This window comes from Anopheles maculipalpis, assembly GCF_943734695.1.
Source record: "Anopheles maculipalpis chromosome X unlocalized genomic scaffold, idAnoMacuDA_375_x X_unloc_38, whole genome shotgun sequence".
NCBI lineage: Eukaryota > Metazoa > Arthropoda > Insecta > Diptera > Culicidae > Anopheles > Anopheles maculipalpis.
Window position 1 is genome coordinate 5,001 of NW_026060500.1, and position 7,500 is coordinate 12,500.

General features: G+C 37.5%; 1 long non-coding RNA gene across 1 annotated transcript in view; it reads right to left on the minus strand.

Moving 5' to 3' along the window:
• Window positions 1-7,500, minus strand: part of LOC126566825 (uncharacterized) — a 17,868-nt gene that overhangs the window by 3,211 nt on the left and 7,157 nt on the right. The gene's annotated exons all lie outside the window — the stretch shown is intronic.

Consider the following 7,500-nt stretch of genomic DNA (forward strand, 5'->3'; position numbering starts at 1 on the left):
TGATTAATAATGCATCCTGAGACCGTTTTACTCAAAGTTAGAGCAAAAAAATTTTTTTGTCCAAAATCTTCCGTCGGTCATACCGGTACCCATGTCCTATGACTTGTACCAAGTTGTGAAGGGTAAATTTTGACAAAAAATCCAAAAAAATCTTTAAAAAGTCGCTATTGCTTATTGCATTCAGCATCGTTAGACGACTCTTATATGCCTTGGATGACCACTGTCTGATGATTATTTTAGCTTTTATGCCAAAATTTTGATTTCGTGTCTTACGTCCCTACATTAGACGACCTTGGATTTTCGTCTCCTGCACCGCCATGCAACTTTGATGGTCGGGTAACTTTCGCTATTTACTGTCGGAGATCACTTTTCATGATTAATAATGCATCCTGAGACCGTTTTACTCAAAGTTAGAGCAAAAAAATTTTTTGTCCAAAAATCTTCCGTCGGTCATACACGGTACCCATGTCCTATGACTTGTACCAAGTTGTGAAGGGTACATTTTGACAAAAATCCAAAAAAATCTTTAAAAAGTCGCTATTGCTTATTGCATTTCGCATCGTTAGACGACTCTAATATGCCTTGGATGACCACTGTCTGATGATTATTTTAGATTTTATGCCAAAATTTTGATTTCGTGTCTTACGTCCCTACATTAGACGACCTTGGATTTTCGTCTCCTGCACCGCCATGCAACTTTGATGGTCGGGTAACTTTCGCTATTTACTGTCGGAGATCACTTTTCATGATTTAATAATGCATCCCTGAGACCTTTTTACTCAATGTTAGAGCAAAAAAATTTTTTGTCCAAAAATCTTCCGTCGGTCATACCGGTACCCATGTCCTATGACTTGTACCAAGTTGTGAAGGGTACATTTTGACAAAAATCCAAAAAAATCTTTAAAAAGTCGCTATTGCTTATTGCATTCAGCATCGTTAGACGACTCTTATATGCCTTGGATGACCACTGTCTGATGATTATTTTAGCTTTTATGCCAAAATTTTGATTTCGTGTCTTACGTCCCTACATTAGACGACCTTGGATTTTCGTCTCCTGCACCGCCATGCAACTTTGATGGTCGGGGTAACTTTCACTATTTACTGTCGGAGATCACTTTTCATGATTAATAATGCATCCTGAGACCGTTTTACTCAAAGTTAGAGCAAAAAATTTTTTTGTCCAAAAATCTTCCGTCGGTCATACCGGTACCCATGTCCTATGACTTGTACCAAGTTGTGAAGGGTACATTTTGACAAAAATCCAAAAAAATCATTAAAAAGTCGCTATTGCTTATTGCATTTCGCATCGTTAGACGACTCTAATATGCCTTGGATGACCACTGTCTGATGATTATTTTAGATTTTATGCCAAAATTTTGATTTCGTGTCTTACGTCCCTACATTAGACGACCTTCGGATTTTCGTCTCCTGCACCGCCATGCAACTTTGATGGTCGGGTAACTTTCGCTATTTACTGTCGGAGATCACTTTTCATGATTAATAATGCATCCTGAGACCGTTTTACTCAAAGTTAGAGCAAAAAAATTTTTTGTCCAAAAATCTTCCGTCGGTCATACCGGTACCCATGTCCTATGACTTGTACCAAGTTGTGAAGGGTACATTTTGACAAAAATCCAAAAAAATCATTAAAAAGTCGCTATTGCTTATTGCATTTCGCATCGTTAGACGACTCTAATATGCCTTGGATGACCACTGTCTGATGATTATTTTAGATTTTATGCCAAAATTTTGATTTCGTGTCTTACGTCCCTACATTAGACGACCTTGGATTTTCGTCTCCTGCACCGCCATGCAACTTTGATGGTCGGGTAACTTTCGCTATTTACTGTCGGAGATCACTTTTCATGCTTAAAAATGCATCCTGACACCGTTTTACTCAAAGTTAGAGCAAAAAAATTTTTTGTCCAAAAATCTTCCGTCGGTCATACCGGTACCCATGTCCTATGACTTGTACCAAGTTGTGAAGGGTACATTTTGACAAAAATCCAAAAAAAATCATTAAAAAGTCTCCATTGCTTATTGCATTTCGCATCGTTAGACGACTCTAATATGCCTTGGATGACCACTGTCTGATGATTATTTTAGATTTTATGCCAAAATTTTGATTTCGTGTCTTACGTCCCTACATTAGACGACCTTGGATTTTCTTCTCCCACACCGCCATACAACTTTGATGGTCGGGTGACTTTTGCTATTTACTGTCGGTGTTCACTTTTCGTGGTTAAATATGTATTCTGAGACAGTTTTACTCAAAGTTAGAGAAAAAAATTTTCTTCTCAATAAATCCCCCGAAACCAATGTCTTATACATTGTACCAGGTTATGAGGCGCACCTGTGTGTGAAGAGTTCTTCGTGTGGTTTATAGACATTTCAGGCACTTGGTATATATTTTTGGTTTCGGACAACCAATTTCGACTTGCCTTCATCTCTTGTTAGGTTTATAATATCAATACTCGACCTTATATGCATGTTCAGGGACATCATTTTAACTTTCGGTTTGTACCCAAGTCCCGAACTTAGAGATATTTTTGGTTTTGGACCAACCAATTCGACTTGCCTTCATCTCTTGTTAGGTTTATATATCAATACTCGAACTTATATGCATGTTCAGGGACATCATTTTAACTTTCGGTTTGCACCCAAGTCCCGAACTTAGAGATATTTTTGGTTTTGGACCCAACCAATTCGACTTGCCTTCATCTCTTGTTAGGTTTTATAATATCAATACTCGAACTTATATGCATGTTCAGGGACATCATTTTAACTTTCGGTTTGCACCCAAGTCCCGAACTCAGAGATATTTTTGGTTTCCGACCAACCAATTCGACTTGCCTTCATCTCTTGTTAGGTTTATAATATCAATACTCGAACTTATATGCATGTTCAGGGACATCATTTTAACTTTCGGTTTGCACCCAAGTCCCGAACTTAGAGATATTTTTGGTTTCGGACCAACCAATTCGACTTGCCTTCATCTCTTGTTAGGTTTATAATATCAATACTCGAACTTATATGCATGTTCAGGGACATCATTCTAACTTCGGTTTGTACCCAAGTCCCGAACTTAGTGATATTTTTGGTTTCCGACCAACCAATTCGACTTGCCTTCATCTCTTGTTAGGTTTATATATCAATACTCGAACTTATGTGCATGTTCAGGGACATCATATTAACTTTTGGTTTGCGCACAAGTCCCGAACTTAGAGATATTTTTGGTTTCTTACTTACCAATTCGACTTGCCTTCATCTCTTGTTAGGTTTATAATATCAATACTCGAACTTATGTGCATGTTCAGGGACATCATTTTAACTTTCGGTTTGTACCCAAGTCCCGAACTTAGTGATATTTTTGGTTTCTCACCAACCAATTCGACTTGCCTTCATCTCTTGTTAGGTTTATAATATCAATACTCGAACTTATATGCATGTTCAGGGACATCATATTAACTTTCGGTTTGTACCCAAGTCCCGAACTTAGTGATATTTTTGGTTTCCGACCAACCAATTCGACTTGCCTTCATCTCTTGTTAGGTTTATAATATCAATACTCGAACTTATATGCATGTTCAGGGACATCATTTTAACTTTCGGTTTGCACCCAAGTCCCGAACTTAGAGATATTTTTGGTTTCGGACCAACCAATTCGACTTGCCTTCATCTCTTGTTAGGTTTATAATATCAATACTCGAACTTATATGCATGTTCAGGGACATCATATTCACTTTCGGTTTGTACCCAAGTCCCGAACTTAGAGACATTTTGGTTTCGGACCAACCAATTCGACTTGCCTTCATCTCTTGTTAGGTTTATAATATCAATACTCGAACTTATATGCATGTTCAGGGACATCATTTTAACTTTCGGTTTGCGCACAAGTCCCGAACTTAGTGATATTTTTGGTTTTGGACCAACCAATTCGACTTGCCTTCATCTCTTGTTAGGTTTATAATATCAATACTCGAACTTATATGCATGTTCAGGACATCATTTTAACTTTCGGTTTGCTCCCAAGTCCCGAACTTAGAGATATTTTTGGTTTCGGACCAACCAATTCGACTTGCCTTCATCTCTTGTTAGGTTTATAATATCAATACTCGAACTTATATGCATGTTCAGGGACATCATATTAACTTTCGGTTTGCGCACAAGTCCCGAACTTAGAGATATTTTTGGTTTCGGACCCAACCAATTCGACTTGCCTTCATCTCTTGTTAGGTTTATAATATCAATACTCGAACTTATATGCATGTTCAGGGACATCATTTTAACTTTCGGTTTGTACCCAAGTCCCGAACTTAGTGATATTTTTGGTTTCTCACCAACCAAATCGACTTGCCTTCATCTCCTTGTTAGGTTTATAATATCAATACTCGAACTTATATGCATGTTCAGGGACATCATTTTAACTTTCGGTTTGTACCCAAGTCCCGAACTTAGTGATATTTTTGGTTTCTCACAAACAAATCGACTTGCCTTCATCTCTTGTTAGGTTTATAATATCAATACTCGAACTTATGTGCATGTTCAGGGACATCATTTTAACTTTCGGTTTGTCGAACTTAGTGATATTTTTGGTTTCTCACCAACCAATTCGACTTGCCTTCATCTCTTGTTAGGTTTATAATATCAATACTCGAACTTATATGCATGTTCAGGGACATCATATTAACTTTCGGTTTGTACCCAAGTCCCGAACTTAGTGATATTTTTGGTTTCCGACCAACCAATTCGACTTGCCTTCATCTCTTGTTAGGTTTATAATATCAATACTCGAACTTATATGCATGTTCAGGGACATCATTTTTAACTTTCGGTTTGCACCCAAGTCCCGAACTTAGAGATATTTTTGGTTTCGGACCAACCAATTCGACTTGCCTTCATCTCTTGTTAGGTTTATAATATCAATACTCGAACTTATATGCATGTTCAGGGACATCATATTCACTTTCGGTTTGTACCCAAGTCCCGAACTTAGAGACATTTTTGGTTTCGGACCAACCAATTCGACTTGCCTTCATCTCTTGTTAGGTTTATAATATCAATACTCGAACTTATATGCATGTTCAGGGACATCATTTTAACTTTCGGTTTGCGCACAAGTCCCGAACTTAGTGATATTTTTGGTTTTGGACCAACCAATTCGACTTGCCTTCATCTCTTGTTAGGTTTATAATATCAATACTCGAACTTATATGCATGTTCAGGGACATCATTTTAACTTTCGGTTTGCTCCCAAGTCCCGAACTTAGAGATATTTTTGGTTTCGGACCAACCAATTCGACTTGCCTTCATCTCTTGTTAGGTTTATAATATCAATACTCGAACTTATATGCATGTTCAGGGACATCATATTAACTTTCGGTTTGCGCACAAGTCCCGAACTTAGAGATATTTTTGGTTTCGGACCAACCAATTCGACTTGCCTTCATCTCTTGTTAGGTTTATAATATCAATACTCGAACTTATATGCATGTTCAGGGACATCATTTTAACTTTCGGTTTGTACCCAAGTCCCGAACTTAGTGATATTTTTGGTTTCTCACCAACCAAATCGACTTGCCTTCATCTCTTGTTAGGTTTATAATATCAATACTCGAACTTATATGCATGTTCAGGGACATCTTTTTAACTTTCGGTTTGTACCCAAGTCCCGAACTTAGTGATATTTTTGGTTTCTCACCAACCAAATCGACTTGCCTTCATCTCTTGTTAGGTTTATAATATCAATACTCGAACTTATATGCATGTTCAGGGACATCGTTTCTAACTTTCGGTTTGTACCCAAGTCCCGAACTTAGTGATATTTTTGGTTTCCGACCAACCAATTCGACTTGCCTTCATCTCTTGTTAGGTTTATAATATCAATACTCGAACTTATATGCATGTTCAGGGACATCATATTAACTTTTGGTTTGCGCACAAGTCCCGAACTTAGAGATATTTTTGGTTTTGGACCAACCAATTCGACTTGCCTTCATCTCTTGTTAGGTTTATAATATCAATACTCGAACTTATATGCATGTTCAGGGACATCATATTAACTTTTGGTTTGCGCACAAGTCCCGAACTTAGAGATATTTTTGGTTTTCTTACTTACCAATTCGACTTGCCTTCATTCTCTTGTTAGGTTTATAATATCAATACTCGAACTTATGTGCATGTTCAGGGACATCATTTTAACTTTCGGTTTGTACCCAAGTCCCGAACTTAGTGATATATTTGGTTTCTCACCAACCAATTCGACTTGCCTTCATCTCTTGTTAGGTTTATAATATCAATACTCGAACTTATATGCATGTTCAGGGACATCATATTAACTTTCGTTTGTACCCAAGTCCCGAACTTAGTGATATTTTTGGTTTCCGACCAACCAATTCGACTTGCCTTCATCTCTTGTTAGGTTTATAATATCAATACTCGAACTTATATGCATGTTCAGGGACATCATTTTAACTTTCGGTTTGCACCCAAGTCCCGAACTTAGAGATATTTTTGGTTTCGGACCAACCAATTCGACTTGCCTTCATCTCTTGTTAGGTTTATAATATCAATACTCGAACTTATATGCATGTTCAGGGACATCATTCTAACTTTCGGTTTGTACCCAAGTCCCGAACTTAGTGATATTTTTGGTTTCCGACCAACCAATTCGACTTGCCTTCATCTCTTGTTAGGTTTATAATATCAATACTCGAACTTATGTGCATGTTCAGGGGTCATCATATTAACTTTTGGTTTTGCGCACAAGTCCCGAACTTAGAGATATTTTTGGTTTCTTACTTACCAATTCGACTTGCCTTCATCTCTTGTTAGGTTTATAATATCAATACTCGAACTTATGTGCATGTTCAGGGACATCATTTTAACTTTCGGTTTGTACCCAAGTCCCGAACTTAGTGATATTTTTGGTTTCTCACCAACCAATTCGACTTGCCTTCATCTCTTGTTAGGTTTATAATATCAATACTCGAACTTATATGCATGTTCAGGGACATCATATTCACTTTCGGTTTGCGCACAAGTCCCGAACTTAGAGATATTTTTGGTTTCTTACCAACCAATTCGACTTGCCTTCTATCTCTTGTTAGGTTTATAATATCAATACTCGAACTTATATGCATGTTCAGGGACATCATATTAACTTTCGGTTTGTACCCAAGTCCCGAACTTAGTGATATTTTTGGTTTCTCACCAACCAAATCGACTTGCCTTCATCTCTTGTTAGGTTATAATATCAATACTCGAACTTATATGCATGTTCAGGGACATCATATTAACTTTCGGTTTGTACCCAAGTCCCGAACTTAGTGATATTTTTGGTTTTGGACCAACCAATTCGACTTGCCTTCATCTCTTGTTAGGTTTATAATATCAATACTCGAACTTATATGCATGTTCAGGGACATCATTTTAACTTTCGGTTTGCACCCAAGTCCCGAACTTAGTGATATTTTTGGTTTCTCACCAACCAAATCGACT